The 20,170-nt window shown below is 39.0% G+C and overlaps 1 pseudogene; it reads right to left on the bottom strand.

Moving 5' to 3' along the window:
* LOC110123076 (lysine-specific demethylase 3A-like) overlaps window positions 1-10,878 on the bottom strand; it is a 34,947-nt pseudogene extending 24,069 nt beyond the window's left edge.
* Between the last annotated feature and the right edge of the window lie 9,292 nt (window positions 10,879-20,170).

Here is a 20,170-nt window from a genome sequence, read left to right as displayed (position 1 = left end):
TTCTTTTCCCAGACAATTATTTAAAGCCATGTTCCTTCCTAACACCTCTTGTGGGTCCATTTAATCCATCTCTGTCTTCACTGGCTTGGAAACGTCTCCTCTGTATTAGGCCCTAGACAGGTATGGCCCCAGGGCTCAGGGGAGATGTCATCATCTTTCTACCCCAGTCGTCTTTCCTCACCCCTCATCCTCTCACTGCAGAGACTTCCCCTGAGCACCCAGCCACTGGTGTTATGCTGGGCTGTGCTGAGATTGCTCAAGATGAGATTCCAGCTCCTCTTGCCACTGGCAGTTCTCTGCCTCTCAGTGATAGTAAACCGCATACCACAGGCTGGCAATTGGCACTTGTCTTGCAAGCCTGCTGAGTCTGGCCCCCAAACATAGGTTTAACATCTTCTAGATCCTGCTGCCTCTTTTTGGAAGCTTTCTTCAAGCTAAACCTAGATGCTAATGGGCAGTGTAGTATATTCTACAACTGAAATGCATTTTTGTCAAAAAGTAAATTTACTTTCCATTACTGATTTAATTTAGTAACCATTTAACTGAAATACTTAGAATTGCTGTGTGTGGGTCTGACTATTGGTGACCCTGTGGACTGTAGCCCTCCAGGCTCCTCTGAACATTGAATGCTCCAGGCAAGAATACTGGAATTGGTAGCCATTTCTTTCTCCAGTGGATCTTCCTGACCAAGGGATCAAACCTTCGTCTCCTGCAATGTAGGCATATTCTTTACCATCTAAGCCACCAGGGAAACCCAGTTAGAAGCCCTAAGGATCACCAATACTTGATAAAATTTTTTAAAAAATTTTGAGAATGTTCTGGAAGCTATTTCTCTTTTGCTGTGTAGTCAGATGACTCTTGAGTACAAATAAAAGGATTACATCTGTAGGACATATGTTGCCATCTGTTTGAAATGGAACAATGACAAATAACTCATATATGGCATCAATGTATTTTTCCAATTTAAAAACAACTGAAGTTAGAAAGCTGTATACTTTAAAATGCAAAGCAGGACAGAAGATGTGAATAGATGTTTCACTGATGAGGCTATATGGATGACAAATAGGCACATTAAGGGATATTGAACATCATTAGCTATCAGATAAATGCAGGTTAAAATGACTGTGAAATATCACTGTATCACTATACCTATCAGAACAGCTAAAAAATAATTAGTAACAACCAAATGCTAGTGAGGATGGGCAGAAAGTAGATCACACATACATTGCTGGTAGGGAGTGAAAAGGTATAGCTGCCCTGTAAAACAGCTGGCAGTGTCTTATATAACTAAACAAAGAATACTATTCAACCCAGCAAATACATTCTTGGGCATTTATCCTAGAGAAATTAAAACATATGCCCACACCAAATGCTGTACATGAATTTTCATTGCAGCTTTATTTGTAATAGCCAAAAAGTTAAAACAACCCAGATGTCTTTCAACACGAACAGTGGTGCATCCCTACCATGGGACACTACTGAACAATAAAAATAAATGAACTGTTGATATTTGCAAGGGGCTTCCCTGGTGGCTCAAAGAGTAAAGAGTCTGTGTGCCTGCAATGCAGGAGACCCAGGTTCTATCCCTGGGTCAGGAAGATCCCCTGAAGAAAGGAATGGCTGCCCACTCCAGTGTTCTTGCCTGGAGAATTCCATGGACAGAGCAGTCTGGCCGGCTACAGTCCAGGGGTTTGCAAAGAGACATGACTGAGTGACTAACACTTTGACTTTCACTGATATCTGCAACAACTTAGAGGGACCTTCACAGAATCATGCTGAGTGAAAAACATCAATCCTAAAGGTTACATCATATATGATTCCATTTACATAATATTTTTTAAATGACGAAATTTTGGAAATGCAGAATGGATTAGTGTTTGCCGGGGTGAGGTATAGGGTGAGAGGTATAGAGGGGACAAGACGGGATATGGTTATTAAAGTGCAACGGGAAAGGTACTTATCCAGTATCATGACCGGTGACAGATACAGGAAAACCTACATGTGATAAAATTGTATACAACTAAACACACATGCACACACACAAGTGAATACAAGTAAAACTGGGGACATCTCAATAAAATCAGTGGATTTTATCCTGATCCTGGTTGTGATGATACAGTAGAGTATACAAAATGTTACTACAAAGGGAAACTGGGAAATGTATAAACAGGGTCTCTCTATATTGCCTCTTACAACTGCATGTGAATCTATAGCTATTAATATCTCAATTAATATCAAATAAAAAAGTCTTTGTTGTTGCTTAGTCACTAAGTTGTGTCTGATTCTTTGGGACCCTGTGGACTGCAGCCCACCAGGCTCTTCTGTCCATGAGATTTCCCAGGCAAGAATACTAGAGTGGGTTGCCATGTCCTTCTCCAGGGGATCTTCCTAATCCAGGGATTGAGCCTTCATCTCCTGTGTCTTCTGCATTGGCAGGCAGATTCTTTACTTCTGAGATAGAAAGGAAGTCCAAAAGTCCTTACCACAGTTTTTTACCACCATGTGTTTCTTTTCTTTGTGAGGTAATCCTCTAAGCAAAATGGTGATGAGCAGTGAGTATTAGTGAGCACACGCTTTGCCACATGAAGGTTAAGACAGCTGTGTCAATAGGATGGCTGGAAAATGATAGTTCAAGTAGGTTTTATTCAGATAGTCAATGAGTACTTTATACTCTTTTCAAATAACATCAGGAGCCAATTTACTGTGCAAAGACCACTGCTATTAATTTTTCCCAAACCTTTTTTTTTTTGTCCATAATCCACTTCTATGAAAATGTAAGTAGGAACCTCCATCTGGGTGGGAGTTTGCAAAAGCTCTGTAATTTGCCTAAAAAATTTTGACCTTGTTTCTTAGCTATGAGGTGACTATATGAGGAACTCCTATCCATTTATAACTCAGAATCTTGCAATTTTGGAGTAGGTTTGGTTTTGAACCCTCTTCTCTGCTCTTTGTCTCACAAGCTCATCTGAATCCTGAGGGGGTAACTCATCGCCCTAGCTTCTCAACAGCTTATCACTGCAGCAATCAGATCACATTTTAAAAAATGCATTTCTAACTTATTCTAACACAGATATGCGACTCCCCAGGTGGCAGTAGTAGTAAAGAATCTGCCTGCCAATGCAGGAGACACAAAAGACATGGGCTCCATCTCTGGATTGGGAGGGGACCCCTGAAGTAGGGAATGGTAACCCACTACGGTATTCTTGCCTGGAAAATTCTGTGGACAGAGAGGAGCCTGGTGGGCTGCAGACCATGGGGTCATAAAGAGTCGGACACAACCGATCAACTGAACACAGCACAGACATACTTTCACAGCACAGCTTAACATTTTCCTTTCTATTTTAGAAAGGTTTGTGATAAGAAATAACCTTCTGAAGACTGTTTCTGCATCTCCTCAAACTGTGAATTGAATGCACTGTCTACCATGTTATTAAATGTCTCCTATGTAATAATTTCTGTGACAAATTTTTCTCAGAGTATTGGAGAAAATGAAATGTCCCTTTGAATACAAAAGTATAATTATATTAGGTCATGAGAAATATAGAATCTAACATGACTTATTTCTGTCCTACCTAGAAACTCAGATCTAAGCTTTGTTCTCATTTACTACTTTTACCTAACTAGAGATATTTTTCTCTTCCTCACACCTGTTTACTTTCAATATAATTTGTCTTAAAGGTTTTACTTATTAAAATTTTATCAAAGATCTCAGCCAACTTAAGTTCATTTAATTCTAGCAATTTAATAACATCACTATAATACTACTTAAGCATTATGTATTTTAATTCTTTTTCCAAAAAGATAAACAATGTACTCTAAGGAAATAAAACTAGCAAAAGGACACATGCAGGATTACTTAATATATTTGTGTTTCAACTCATTTTAAAACTTAAGACTCAGGGATATTTAGTTCCCTATTTTAACAAACTCATAAGTTCTCTAGATTGAAGAAAAATTGGTTGCCTGTATCTAAATTCAAATTGCTAAGTATAACTCATATGGTAGGCATTAAAAAGAAAAAAATCCCACTCTGCCAGAAATTCCTTCAAATTGTTTTTGGTCCTAAATAGAAGGAATGACTTTTACGTAAATGCATTTTCTGCTCGGGTGTCAGCAAAGGCCTAGGTAACCATCTTTTCTCTTACCCTCTGCCAGAAGCCCAGGATACATTATCACTGTGTACCAGCTGGTCCAAGCTGGCAGTCTCTTTGTCCCAATTTACTTCCATCTCTACCCCTCTCTTCTCTATCAAAAGTGACTTCCACTGGAATTTCAGAGAAAGCTGGACAGAGAGCGCCAAGCCACGTGGCCTCCCGGCCTGGCCCTTCCAGAGGCCGTCTCCTCTTGGGGCTCTCAGCTGTCACTTTCCTTGGTTGCTCTGTTAGTTCCCAATGTCGGCAGTTCCAGATGTGTGATCTCAGACACTTCTCTGGTTTACTACGAATTTTCCTGATGACTGCTCTTGCAGGTGATAGTTCTAATCGGTGATGCCCATCCTATTAGCAGCGTTGGCAGTGTTCTCACTTTCTTACATGTCTACCATGATCCTATGTCTTAACTGAGACTGACTGATTTATGCAGATACAATCAATGCCCAGTAAATGAGAAGCCAAGCATCATTACTCTGCTCATGGCAAAAAGTCCAGACCTAGACCCCAGCTCCAATACTCTGGCCACTGATGCGAAGAGCTGACTCATTAGAAAAGACCCTGATGCTGGGAAAGATTGATGGCAGGAGGAGAAGAGGGTGACAGAGGATGAGATGGCTGGATGGCATCACCGACACAGTGGACATGTCATTGTTGTTGTTCGGTCACTAAGTCATGTCCAACTCTTTGTGACCCCATGGGCTCTAGCATGCCAGGCTTCCCTGTCCTTCACCATCTCCCGGAATTTGCTCAGACTCCTGTCCAATGAGTTGGTGATGCCATCCAACCATCTAATGAGTTTGAGCAAGTTCCAGGTGATGGTGAAGGACAGGGAAGTCTGTTGTAGAGCAGCCCGTGTGGTCACAGTCAGACACGGCTCAGTGACTGAACAAGACCCCTTCACCACTGTGAACTCCTCTTCATCTTGTTCCTGGACCCTGAGATTCCTTCTTGACTTTTGGATCCTGACTTTTTTTTTTTTTACCCATAGCACTCTTCCTTAGGTACATACTACAGACTAGCTCTCTGGATGCCTCTGACCTACACGGGTTACATAATAACTCCCTTGTGTAGTGCTGCATAGGCCTGTCTTACTCTGCCTTCAACTCCATCATGGGGCCAACAGCTCTTGCAGGGGTTACACTCAGAGCCTCTTAAATGAATGCTCATTCCTGTGCCTCCACAGAAGGTGCCCCTAGTAAGGCAGAGAGGAGAATACTCAGAGCTGCTTCACAGACTTTCTCCTGCTCTTTTTGGAACCAGAGACTGAGCCTACTCTCGTTACAAATAAGCCCTCGAATATTCGGGAATGTCCACCCGACGGCTGCTATGTGGAGTCCGTCACTTCTCTATATCCAATTCAGCATGAAGACAGCTTGAACAAACACCTAAATTCCATTTCATTTTTTTTACTCACCCAAGACACTAATCCAAAGCAGATCACAAGAACATCCTTAGCGATTTCATAGTTCCCCAAGCTGGATCAATTTATTGAATTCTAATATTCAAAGTGGTCACTGCTTATACTGACAATTTTAATTTATACTATAATTTTAACTATTAACTAGCTAATTTTAACTATTAACTAATTTTAACTATAGCACTTAGATGGTTCCAATCACAGTGCTCTCCTTTCAATTCCTCAAATACACCAAACGCCTGGTAACAGTACTTACTTGGCCTTACATAATCTAGCTTCTGCCAACTTCTCCATCCTCATCTTTTACCACTTCCTTTCCCACTTCAGTCATACTGAACTTGTTTCGGTTCCTCGAATGCTCTTACTGGGATTCGCACTTATTTGTGCTTTTGTCTGACACTATTTAGCCCCCAGCTTTTATTCACCCTTATAACAACACCTCCTTAGCCCAAGTTTGGATCGTATGGTCTATCTGCGTACATGCCTGGTGGGGAGCTATATAGTATCATGATATAATGGGAATTAAAATTACATTTGTTTAGCTTTTTCAAAGTGTTTCCTGGTTATATCTGTTTACTTCATGGTCTCTACCATTAGACTACAAACTTTGTGAGGTCAGAGGCCGTGTCAACATAGTAAGTGGTCAATTCATATTTGTTGAATGAATGAACCATCAAACTATAATTTTCCAATAAATCTCTTCAAATGAAGTGCACTTAGATTGTTATATTAGTTATAGTCACACACTTGTGAACATGGAAAGCCTATGCTGCTAATGTTGCCTCACCCCATATCCCTATATCTCACAGTCTCACAGCTGAGGTTTACCTATTTTGATAGTGAGAAGTAAAACGGGGCTGCCGTGGTTTTACTGGTGTATTAATTTCCTAAAATGAGGGGGCAAAAAGAAGCTCAGACAGCAAATACAACATCATGTTCACAGACTAAGCATTCAGACTTCAACGAAAGGTACTTAAAAAAGCCATCTCATTCTTTATTCTTATGTGTGAAAGTATTGACTGTGACTGTGTGTAGTCCAAAGTACAGAAACTTCAAATTTGGCAGAGAATGTTATCTGGAAGGTGATGTCTGGCCAAATACTGAATTATTATGTCAGTACTCTCTATCAGTCACTTTTGCTGTGATTCTACCATAAGCTTCAAATTGAGTGAATATTCAAAAACAGCCTGATTTTCCTTCTTCAGACAACTTTAAAAACAGTATCTTTGAGAGTCAGTGGAAGTGGTACTAATAAAAAGATCTGAATTGTTTTTCCCCTGACCACAGCCATCCCCATTTTTGTTAAATCACCAACCATGCTATGCTTTGGTTTTTTTGCTCTCACTGAAACGTGTTTATGTATCTTACCAAAATAGAAACACTGTAATCAGTTCCTCTGAGAAGGAAGTAAACTTTGGCTCTTCCCGCATAAGACAAGGTTCAGTTCAACAGTAAGTCCTGATCAGAATACAAGGAGTGCTGACTCTTTTTAAATCAGATTTCTATGTAAGAATAGGTTTCAACTATTCCAGAAGGTTCAATACCTGTTGAAGAATAAAATACTAATTTTTCTCCATGTTTTTTTTCTTGAATTTATTACACCTAATTAATAGGTTCATTTAAACAAACATTTGAAGATACCATTTTATTCTTAAACCTTTTAAGAATGAAAGAAATAATAACCATTTCAGCCTCTAATATCTAAAATCCAGATTATCCTTCAAATAGTTTTATCATTAATCAAGACAACTGCCCAAGCAAATACTTTAATCCTATTCAATGTCTTCAACTCTTCAAAGACTGACTTGAGACCTGAGATCAAAACAGGCCTGAAAACTCTCCAGGCTTCTGAGACCCTGGGACACGCCTAGATCAAGACTCAGTCAGTGCAATTAGGTGTGGGGTGGGGATGACTTGGTAAAGAGGTCAGTCCTGTGGGAACAAGACACAGAAAAGAGAAGTATTGCTGGTAAGGAGGAAGAAAATATGGCAGATTCTAGTCTTGAGTTGAGCCACAGATTTTTTTAAATTGAGATGCCATTGGCTTATGCCATTATGTAAGTTTCACGTGTATAACATTGTATTTCTACTTCTGTAAACAGTGTGTTCACCATGCAAAAAACTAGCTTATACCCAACACCAAACAGTTGATCCCCCTTTACACCTTTTGCCCTCTTTCCTGCCCCTTCTTCTCTAGTAACTATTACTCTGTTCTCATTATCTACATGTTTATCTGGTTTGGTTTATTCATTTATCTTGTTTGTTTGTTATATTCCACATATAAGTCAAATCTTATGATATTCCTCTTTCTCTGACTTGTTTCATTTATCATGAAACTTTCAACTCCATCCATATTGTTGAAAATGGCAAGATTTCTCTCTTTTTATGACCAATGTTATTCCACTGTATACATATTCCACTAATCTTTATCCTGGGGCTTTCCTGGTGGCTCAGTGGGTGGGGAAGATCCCCTGGAGAAGGAAATGGAAACCCACTCCAGTATTCTTGCCTGGGGAATCCCATGGACAGAAGAACCTGGTGGGCTGCAGTCCATGGGGTTGCAAAAGAGTTGAATGTGACTTAGTGACTAAACAGCAACAATTCGGGCACTTAGGTTTTTCCCATATCTCAGTTATTATAAAGAATGCTGGGATGAACATAGTGGTATATATATTTTTTTCAAATTACCATTTTTACATTCTTTGGATAAATATCCAGAAGTAGAATAGTCAGACCATATGGTAGTACTGTTCTTAATTTTTTGAGGAGTCTCTATATTGTTTCCACAGAAGCCATAGGCTCTCTTGAGATATTGATCCAGAGAGAGAGATATCTGGGATAGGTAACTCAACAGCCTTCCTAAGTTATTACTGCCATTTGACCAAGGAAGGCAAGCTCCAGTCATGGGTTGTTCTGCTTATTGTTTTGAGTGAAATGATCTCCATTCTTACCTATTGCACATGTCTGACACATGTTCTATCTCATTATGTAGCTATCCTTTTAAGCTTCTTGAGGCAAGCATCTGTGAATTATAATATTCTATACCATCACACATCTGTGCCTGGCACAGTGAGGTGAAGTCGCTTAGTCATGTCCGACTTTTTGTGACCCCATGGACTGTAACCTATCAGGCTTCTCTGACCATGGGATTTTCCAGGCAAGAATACTGGAGTGGGTTGCCATTTCCTCCTCCACGGGATCTTCCTGACCCAGGGATCGAACCTGGGTCTCCTGCATTGCAGGCAGACGCTGCACCATCTGAGCCACCAGGGAAGCCTGTCACAGAGCACTATGCAAATGAGATTTGTTAAATCAATGAATAAATTAATTTTTATAATGCTTGAGGTTCAGTATAACAAATCACTGAGAAAAGCATATCTTCAACATAGTTCAGTCTGTACTATTTATATGATGAACAATATACAATTCACTACCTATTAATACTTCTAAATGCATAAATTTAAAGAAAACATTAATTCACCAGCACAAGATGCAAGGCAATGTCTTCTTATTTGGAATATGCTGGTAATTAAATGGATCAATAAGCTCTGGGAGCTAGTGATGGACAGGGAAGCCTGGCATGCTATAGCCCATAGGGTCGCAAAGAATCAGATATGACTGAGCAACTGAACTGAAATGGAACAATAGTCAGCATTTTGAATTGCTTAGTTTGAGACTAGTTCTGCTTCCTCATTTTTGCTAACCATCATGTTTGTCATAGGCAGTCATACTCTGTATTTATTCCACAATATTAGTTCATCTGTAAGCAGATATGGTGTTTCCCCTCTTTGACATCTTCTATTTCAACTTCCTCCACAACACATCTGTGCCAAGCAGAGATGCATAGTTGTGCACATTATTATAAGACACAGATGCTTATCTCAAGAAGCTTAAAAAGATAGCTGTATAACTAGATGATACCTAAATTGTTTCTCACCTTCAACTTGTTCAACAAAGCATAAATAATAAAAAATAATATTCATTGAGCTTTGTTATCCCTAGAACATGACAATAAATGTTATATTATTTAATTTTATAGCAACATTTTACAGCTGGGAAAAAACTAGAAGTTCAGGAACATGTATAAATGGTCTATAGTCATATAGAGGTCAACGCTACTGTCACTAATGCCTAAACAGAGCGCAAAAGAAGAGGCAATGTAGGAGAAATAGTGTTGATATTGGCAGTTGATGGCACAGTGGTAATTGTTGATAGGGTGGGAATGCATGAAACGACTATCTCAGGGAGAAAACATGAATGTGAATAAGCAATTCCAAATTAATCCTGGGTGAGGAAACAGAAAGAATGAGAGAAATTGAGAAGGAGCCACAGAACAGGTAAGAAGAGAACTAAGAAAAGGTAACACTGTAGAAATCAAGAAAAAATGACCAATAGTGTTACTGCTACAAAGAAGTCAAGGAAGATGAGGCCTAAAAACAGGTTCTGGATTTGTCAGTAATAAAGTTATTAGCAATCCTAACCAGTATATTTTCTGAGGGGTTGTGGTGATAGAAGTCAATTTGCAAAGAGAGATCAGGAAGTCAAAGAGAGAAAATAGAGACAAATCTTCTACACATTTTGGTGTCAAAAGGAAGAAGATAAAGCAGAACAGTTGGCCCTCCATGTTTGTGAGTTCCTCATGTGTGGATTCTATCAGACTTGGATAGAAAATATTGGGAAAGAATTCCACAAAGTTACAGAAAGCAAAACTGAATTTGCTGCACACAGCAACTATTTACACAGCATTTACATTGCATGAGGTATTATAAGTATTCAAGAGATGATTTAAAGCATGTGTGTTAGGTTATATGTTAGATAAGGGACTTGAGCATCTATGGATTTGTGCATCTTAGGAGGATCTTGGAACCAATCCCCCACAGACACCAAGGGATGACTATAGTTTGAGGCAGAGGCAGAAACAAGGGGCGATTCTTTAAGTTCTTTATGGCTCTAATCCTTTTATAAGGGAGAGAACGAATTCCCTCGGGAGACAGAAAGAGCAGAGGGAGTGGTGGGTGAAGTTATTCAGGCTGGAAGGATAGGAAAGGGAAATAAATGGGCTTCATTGTATCTGTGACTTAAGAGATAAAGTCGTATACCTAGAATGAGAAGATGAGTAGGATAAAGAGTTGCAGAAAGTTTGAAAATAATTGGGACCATCCCAATGAAGAAAAAGAAATGAAACTTTTAAAAAAAGAAAGGAAGGAAAGAATATCTGGAAGCGCCAAGTGCTCAGAGGGAGGGTGGACTCACCATAAATTCCTTAATTTTCCCAACAGGACTCAGGTCAGCAAGTTTTCTGCCCACCATGGCTCTTAAAATCAACCCTTCTTTCTAGTAAAATGAAAAATTGAATATGCAAAACCAGATTAGCCAGATTTGAGCAGGGGAGAGGTTATATTCTCCAAAATAAACTACACTCAAGATAGAGCAAGGGTTTCAAAACCAAGTTGTGAGACAAAATAAAAGCTTCTTTGTATCTTTACCCTCTCCACCCTCCAGTTATTTTTCCTTCTCCTGGAGAATACTTCACTTTCCTTTCCTTCCGCCTCACCTATTTTTCTCAAACTCGACCCACGTTGTGCCATCTACTGAATTCAGAACTAAAAAATGCAAGTGTTATTTTTTAGTCCAAGCATCACATGATTGGAGAATATTTCATTTTTATTTCACATTGTCTCAGGTCAACGTGCTAGGTTAAGGCTGTCACAAGTCTCAGAGATCACTCCTGAGAACTGCAAAACAAAGAATCCTGTGACAGAAATGCTGACAATGTGGAAAGACTTTGTGATTTGCTGAGTCACTAGTCAGACCTTGCAATTTTGAATACTTTCTTTTGGAATTAAAATTCCATATCCTAACATGTCCACCTCTCTATATATATGGATTAAAAATCATTTAAAATTGACTTGCATTTGTAAATGAAACGGTAAATTATGTTTTTGAGTACCTCTCCCCCACCATACACATTCAACTTTTAAAATGGTCAATTTCTCATTAATTCAACCTTTTCTTTTACTGAAAATTTGGTGTAGTTTAGAAGTGACCTAGTTGTAAACTTCCATTTTGCACATCTTGCAAGAAGCAAGAAGAGTAAACACAATTTCAAAACTTATGTTTACTCGAATGGACAAATTGTGTTGAAGTTTGGAAGGAATATATGCTAATGGAAATATTTCTATATTTCCATGAATGAAATGCCACATATGAATCAGTGCCACATTGTCTAACTATGGATTTGCTCACCATTCTTTGATATTCCTTAAAAACCACCTCTACTAGAATGCATGTTAACTTAGATGCAGGTCCTGTCTCTATCTGAAAGTACAGTTGACCCTTGAACAACAAGAATTTGAACTGTAAGTGTTCACTTATATTTGGATATTTTTCAACAGCAAATACTACAGGAATACAACAGTAAATATGCATAATTCGTGGTTGGTAGTATCTGCAGATATCCAACCTCTGATATGGAGGAACCACCTATATAAAGGGTCAACTGTAAGTTATACTTGGGTTTTCAACTGTGCAGAGTTGAAAACCTGGGGGCGCTTGGCGCTTCCAACCCCAAGTTGTACAAGGGTCAAATGTAATAAAATTACATTCCTACTTAAATGTTTTATTGGTTTAAGTAGTATAATAATTCTAATCAGCCTTGATCATAATTACTTAATGTATTAATATAACCTTATGTTTATCTTACTTCTACCTTTTAAAGTATACATTGTTCTTATTCCTATGAAATTCCTGAAAACAAAAACATTTATTTCACCAATGTCAGTCTAAAATGCTTCTTTAATAGCAGATCAGAGGTACTATTTCAAAAGGAACAGTTCTCAAAGGCCTTGACAGTTCCTGCCACATAGCTGAGTTAAAATGAAGGCTCACCATCAGGCAGCATTTTGAAAGCCTAGTATGAGATATTTTCTCTACTTAAAAGTAAGAAATAGCATCTGCTTAAAAAAAAAAAAACTTTACTATTTACATTTTGCATTAATTTTGACTGGTTATGTGTTATTTATTGATATACATAATTGTTTAAGACTTTTACTATAAGTTGATCTTATTTAAAACAATCTTTCTCTTCCATCTGTTTCAGAGTAATTGGCTAGCACTGACTTCTCCAAGTTTGTAATTTCTGGAATCTGCCTTAATTCTGTTTATCTCTGATAAAATGGTCCAATGTTTAGAATTCTCTCAGTGCTACAGACTTAGTTGTGCTACAAATATATATAGCTATCAAGGCACTATGCTGGGTGTAATCCAGAAAGGCACTCTGCACTGGAGGAACCGACATCTGGCTGAAGGGTCCAGTCAGGGTCAAGAACCTGCGTGAAGCAAGATGACCTTACAATGGGTGCACGGTATGCAGAGCTGAGGGGAGCAGCAGTCACAGCTTGGTGAGATCAGTGTACAGGACTATTTTATGGGGAGGTGATGCCGAGCTGGGTCTTAAAAGAAAAGGTCTTGAAGATCCCTCACAGGTGTGAAGGAGGCCAGCCCGTGCAGGCAAAGGCCTGGGGATACAATCCCCCGAGAGCTATAGTGATGTATTAGAGGACCTGTATGGCTAGACTTTCCAGGGCACAAGAAAAGGGGAGGTGCTCGTTCTCCCTGACTTCATAGTGATCAGAAGATTGGACTTCAGTCCTAGATTCAAATTGCTTCAACACTGAAAAATATCTGTGATCCTTTGTTCCTCTGCTCTTGAATGTAAGATGTTGTAGAAATGGTCTCTAAACAGGCCTTTCACTCTGGGAAAGGAAATGTTCAAAGAGCAAAATTTTAAGCTACGGAGCCCTTCTCAGAAGGAATGTTCTATATATAAGAGGAAGCCAAGGCTCAGTGAGCTTGTGGGTTGAGAGAGAAGGAGATAGGGGTCAGGACTCTGCATGCTTTCTTGTAAGGCTCCAGACTGGGGTGACTGTGGCTGGTTGTCCCAGAAATGTTTTCTTGTCATGAAGGAAAGTCATGTGAGAGACTGTCTCCTTCCTGATTGTTTCACTTTTAACTCAACAGAACAGCTAGAAAGCAGATTTCCCAGACACTTCACAAGGAGATAAACAGCCTGAAGAAAATCTGACATCTGCAAATCAGCATAGACTAGCTCTTAAATATTTTACATGAGTAATAAATTAAAAGAGCAGCCAAGCAGGACATGGCAGATGAAAAACTGGGTGGAAAACCGAAGCCTGGGCTAAAGATAAGTACCCAATAAAAACCATTCTTTTCAAAGAATGCCAAGAACTCAGATTTGAAGATTGGCCTTGTCAACAATTTAAGTCTCTGATTCCTCTCAAGAAAAGACGTGATAAATAATTAAGAGTGAATTATAATGAGCACATCCTTGAAAGCATTTTAACCTGTATTTGTCCCACACAGAGAAGTCATCGCGGGTAACTCTTCAGTCACTTCAGACTCATCACTGACTTCTCTGGTAACAGCTGACTAGTACTGGTAACATCTTTTGACATCAAGAGTCAAGAAAAGCCTCTCGAGATCATTTGTCTTGCTTTAAGTTGACTATTGATGTCACGCTAAGTATTTTCAACTCTGAGAAACTGTTCAAGCTAAAAAACACGATAGCCTTGATTACTTCCTTTCATTGCATTTCTTCAATTGCTAATTCAACGTTGGTAAATGGATTTCTTGCTAGGCTAATAAATAAGCTGCTGAGAAAAAAATTATAATGAGCATGTTAGTGGTTATCTATAATGAAAAGTACTTAAAAGCAGTTCTTTTATGCCTCTTAAATGTTGGGTGTGGTACTAATTTACATTATAAAGAAGATGACTAACTTAGCAAATGCACACATGGGTCTAGCCAATTACCACAAACGTGAAGTAGGAGAGGCCAAAGTAATGGCCTGTCCTGATGCATGTTTGCTCACATGCATCATTTGAAGCTAGATTGCAGCTTTTGAAGCTAGATTTAAAAGCAAAAACCTATTACCCTTCATATGAGGCTCCATCAGTTATTAATTAAAGATTACGCATTCTTACACATTAAATACATATGCACAAGGCCTCATTTTAAGACAAAAATAAAACTTTATAAATAGACTGCAAAGTATGACCAACCTCCCTAGCCAATTGGCTGGGTTGCTCCCTGTTGTGAAAACATCCCAGGAGAGGAGTCTGTCATCTGTTAGGAGGCGTCCAAGGATCTGAGTGCTTGGGAGGCAGAGTTCTTCTCTAGCTCTGGGAATCCAAGCCCTGGCTGGAGGCCAAATCAGGAATTACTGTGAAGCCCTTGAAGCTTGAGGTTACTTGAAGCAGTAACCTCAAAAGATACAGTAATCTGAAAAAAGATACACAAAAAAATCTCTCTCAGGTGTTTCATATTAAAAGTTTTGGGTGGAGTTCTACAGACAGCAGATCCAAAACATAGGTGAGGCTCTAACAAAGCTTGGTGATAAGGCAGATCAGTATACCTTGCTGATGATTTAAAAACCTAATCTAGAGCACTGCCTCAAAATTAAGAATTAAAACACTAACACAAACCTAAATTTTTAAAATTATTGTTGAACTCTGCTTCCTAAAAAAGATCTTTCAGAGGGACTTCCGTGGTGGTCCAGTGGCTAAGACTCTGTGCTCTCAAAGCAGGGGGCCCAGGTTCAATCCCTAGTCAGGGAACTGGATCCCACATACTATAACTAAAGTTCACACATGCCACAGAGAAGGGTGAAGATCTCGAGTGCCTCAACTAAATAAACAAATAAAAAAACCCAAAACAAAGATCTGTCAGAATCCTTTCAATCTCTTAGTTCTACAGGGCAGTATTTAATCTGTCTAACATAAGTGTGGTCACCATTTTACGGTTGGCAAACATAAAATCAGAGAGGTAAGGAATTTTCCTTACATCACACAGTGGGTAAATGAGTTTGTAATAGAATTCAAGCATCTTCCACCAGTAGCTAGAAACGACAACAATCATATAGCCAATTTTTTTATTATCAGGGTTTTTCATTCTTCACGTGACTTTTTGTGTTTATTTGATTCTATAACTTATAATGTAGGTACTACTGGCATTTTCTTTCCACGTGTGAAAAACCAAAGCACAGAGAAGCTATCTGACTGCTCCAGCATCATACATTGGTCAGCAAACATGCAGGCAGGAGGGACATTTACAGTCCCTGCTCTTAACCACTGTACCAAAGTGGTTTTATTTCTCTACCCACTTCTACCTCTTTTTCAACCTACTTCCCGACAAAAATTTGTGGGTTATTTGCCTCTCAGATACCATGAAGGAACTCACCATAGAGTAAGTCCTCCCTCGAGACCCAAAGGCAAAACAAAACCACAAGGGTGACTTTTGGTCTGACAATCTGTGACCCAGGATCTGCCAAGAAGAGGCACCGCCTTACAATTCCTGCACAGCCTCTGTGGTTGAGGGCCTTGACCCCAAGACTCCCTAATTCCACCAGCATTCACATTAGTTGTAATCAAGCATTCTTTCCATGTACAACATTGTTTGTTTTGTAGAAATGTAAAAAACACATTTCAACTATTCATCTGTTGCTTAAATCTCCTCTATGAATACTCTGGCCAGGCGGTCTGGAAATTTGAAACCTCCCATGTTAGCACATTCCATCTTGGACAGCTTTAACTGAGAAATGTTTTTTCTCATATTGGAAAAAAAATCTGCCTGTGACTTCTTTTTGTTTTTCCAATTGTAAGTATTAAATCTGTTTATTTGTTTTTATTTTGAGAAGTTAATGAACTATATAGACCCTATCCCCAGAAAAAACAATGTAGACTATGGCCATTCACAAAAAGGCTGACAAGTAGCCCTCTGAAGGCATACAATGGTCTGTGAACCTCAAGGTTAGAAACTCTCTTCAATAACAACCCTTCAAATGCTGTGAGTGAGAGCGCACTCTTACCCTCTGGGCTGTGAACCATGTCCAAGAAAGGACTTGTGTTCTTCTCTTGCCACTGACTTACATCGGCTTAGATTGTGGTCATTCATTCAGCCTAGGGAGAGCGTCCTGAACCTTGGCTCTGTGATCTGATCTATTCGCTATGCCTTCTTCAAGTCAGCTCTAGTCTTGATCACCACAGCCCTGGCCAAGACCTTAGACAGGAAATAGCTGGAAATAAAACCCCAAATGACAGGATAATCGCCCTGTGAGGTGGGAAGTGCCCACTACATTTTTCTGCCAAGATCATATACTGGGACTTGAGTCTGTGAATACACAGGGAAGTGTGCACACTTCAACAAACAGAATATAATCATATGCCATTAACTTTATCTCTCAAGAAACCTACTTTTGTTTCATTTCTTCAGTGTTGGGTTAGTTCAGGACCTAGACTAACCAACTCAGAGGATATGAAAACACATGAGAACCACATGATTCAGGGTCTAGGTACCAATTGCAAAACTTCCTTTTACATCTTAGAATGTGGCCTCAGGAAACCCAAGTATTTCCCCAGGTCTAAAGTCCCTCCAACGACAGTTTTCCTAAATAAAACAGAGTAGCTGCCTATGGGCTATCTCTTTGGTGTGAAGAATTCTCATACCAGCAAGTTTACAAATGCCAAACAGCAAGTTTACAAATGCCATGTTGTGTATTAGGGTTTTTTTTTTTTAATGGTTTAATTTACTTGTTTTTAAATGAGTTTTTTCATGCCTCAAGGATACCTCGTAGTGTTCTAGCATTTTGAGGACGAATTGATATTGACCCTGTCTGAGTACTTTGAAGATTTTAAAAATTAAATCATATCACTTCTAGTGTTTGTCATTTCAAAACTAAGAGCTTTAATATAGCCAGCATTGTAGAAGAAGATTGGAAAAGAATTGAATCAGAGGATCCCACTCTGTCTTTAACTACACAAGTGTTAACAAGCAATTCTTCTGTCCTTTCTGGGCCTCTTATTTCTCATGCATAAAAGTTACTTCTCCAGTTTTCAAAAATCATTTTATTCTAATTTTGTTAAATTAGATGGATGTGCTAAAGCATCAGAAGCAAGACAAATAGCAATATCTGGATAAGGCTGAAAGTATGATTTTAACATACAAGGGCATCACAAAATATCCTTTCACTCTAGTGGTGATGCATGGTGGGTCACAGTACACAATGCCTCTATTCCAAAGGTTCCTAAACTTTGGAAACACTTAGGGAACTAAAAAAGAGTAAGTATTAAGTCTGTTTATTTGTTTTTATTTTGAGAAGTTAACGAACTATATAGACCCTATCCCCAGAAAAAACAATGTAGACTATGGCCATTCACAAAAAGGCTGACAAGTAGCCTAAGTACTTACTCTTAGGGTGCCTAGATCTCACCCCAAAATGTTCCAAAAGGCATGAGATTACCTCGACCAGTAGAATTATAAAAACTTAGAAAATGTATAAAAACTTAGAAAACATAAAAACTTCTTCAGTTTAGAACCACTGTTCCATTCCAGCTTTCAATTCTGAATGTACGTTAAGAATCAACTGATAATTTTTCAAAGTCTGCCAGTGCCTAGGTCCACCCCCAGATTCTGACTCAATTGGCCCATGGGACGAGGGCATTGATGTGTTTTAAAACTCTACAGGTTATTGTGATACACAAACAGGGGTGTGAACTACTCTTCTAATCTCTACTTCACATGATCCTTCTAGTTGATCATCCTGACATCAGTCCCACACCGGCCACTTAACAAATGAAAAATCTTTGGACCTAATTACAAGGTACAGCTCCACCTCCACTATATGAACCTGGTGTCATAACTTCCTGCTTTTTCTATAGGACCATAACTTCTTATCTTGTCAATTAACCAGTGCTCCCGGTGTTCTGTGACCTGAATTTCCCAGCTATGGGCTCTCAAGTGTTTCTTTCAGGTTGTAGTCCCACTTCTTTCTATCAACTTCTGTTTGCCTTGTGCATCAATTCTCTCTAGTACTTTGAATGCCCTTGCCTACTCTTCCAAATGTCCTCTATATCTTGGATTATTCTAATCAAATTTCTCATATGATCCCAACTAACTACTATTAAGTGCAAGACAAAAGGATATATCCAACTGAAAAAAAAAATCTGCCTAATTTCGCCAATGGCTGAGCAAATCCTAGGCATAAATATCAAGGAAATTGGAAACACACACACATACACAATTTCTAAAACTATAGCACTTTTTTCCATTCTACACTGGCTTCAGTTCTGGCAAAGTACTTAAGAAACACAAGAATCAATCTTGGAAAACTACAAAGATGAAAATTGTACATTTTCAAGAGAATTAAGGAGTTACCAATAGAAGGTGAAAGCAAAGATTAGAACCTCAGTCTAGAAAAATGAAAGCTGATGGAGAATCATTTTTTAACAGTGACTAAAACAATATTATTTTCTCAAATATGGAACATATAAGCTGAAAGAACAATGTTCTAGGAAAAATGAAATACTGTATAGTAATTATTAAATAAACATAAGGAGTTTATACAGAGTAAAAATAAATAGGTTCTCTGAAGTCTTAGATAAATTTGGCAAATAATTGAGATTGTTCAGAAAAAAGCACGTAGCATTTGGGGAGTAATTTACAAGTTTTTAAAGTGCTTTCATATACATGTTCTTATTTGAGTCTTGTAAAAAGTCAGAAATTAAAACTGTTCTGAGTATATTCTGAACAGTTTGAGGCAGTATTATTAAGGGATCCAACATCTGCTTTGATGAAAGTTTCTTTGAGATGCTGTCAGAGAGTGAGCTGGCCAGATCTTTGCTCTAGTGGCATTTATACTCTTTATGACCAGAGATGAATTTTCCATAAATCTAGTGAAGTTTTAAGCTTTAATAGCTTCTCTTGCAAGGATTTTTTCCAAGCCTTAAGAGAAGCCCTGGCAGTAGGTTCTCACAGATGTGTGTTTTTGTCACATAGCCAAAGTAAGTTATCATTTGCTGTGACTTTTTTCTTCATTCTACTTATTTTTGTACATTCTCCATATTGGAAATTTTATATTCTTTTTCTTAAATATGAACTATGGTGCCTCTCCTGCTTATGAGCTATTATTACTAAGTCATGGTGTCCTGCTACCCACTGCAAGGCCCTTAGCATCCTCTTTGTTTTCTACCATTCTTTTTCCATCAACACTCAGCCTTTGAGCTTCAGGTTTTCCTTGCTGTCTCCTCAGCCATGTTCCTCATTTCTGAAGACCATCTCCTCACAGGAAACGTCTTCCCCTGGAAGACTCGGCATATCAGGTCAAGCTTTCCAGTTAATCCCTTTCTCTTCCCTGGACCGGTTCTCCTCCTTTTCCTCAACTTTGGAGGTTTCTCAGCCTGAGAGGACAGTTTCTACTTGGAATTCTGTCCATGGGGTCCTCCCAGCTTCGCCCTTTTGTTTCAGGCGCCCGAAAGGGCTGCTCCTCAGAACCTTCCCTGCTGCCTCTGCCCACACTCAGCCCTTTCGGCAGTGATGGTCTCCTTCGGTGGTTTCTCCTTTCTAGATTTTCATTCCTTCACCACCAGGGGAAAATACACTACATACTGGAAATGCCTTTTATCTTGAGCTGTTTTGGCACAAGTGCCACAGAAGGGCAGGAGAGGAAAAGATTTGCGGCAGCTGCTCCTGGGCCAACCTTCCCCACCCACCCCCCACTCACTGTGGATAAGCTGTCAAAATAGACACT

Source organism: Odocoileus virginianus, chromosome 13, assembly GCF_023699985.2.
Source record: "Odocoileus virginianus isolate 20LAN1187 ecotype Illinois chromosome 13, Ovbor_1.2, whole genome shotgun sequence".
NCBI lineage: Eukaryota > Metazoa > Chordata > Mammalia > Artiodactyla > Cervidae > Odocoileus > Odocoileus virginianus.
Note: the sequence above shows the minus strand (reverse complement) of the source record. Positions and strands in the feature narration are given on the sequence as shown.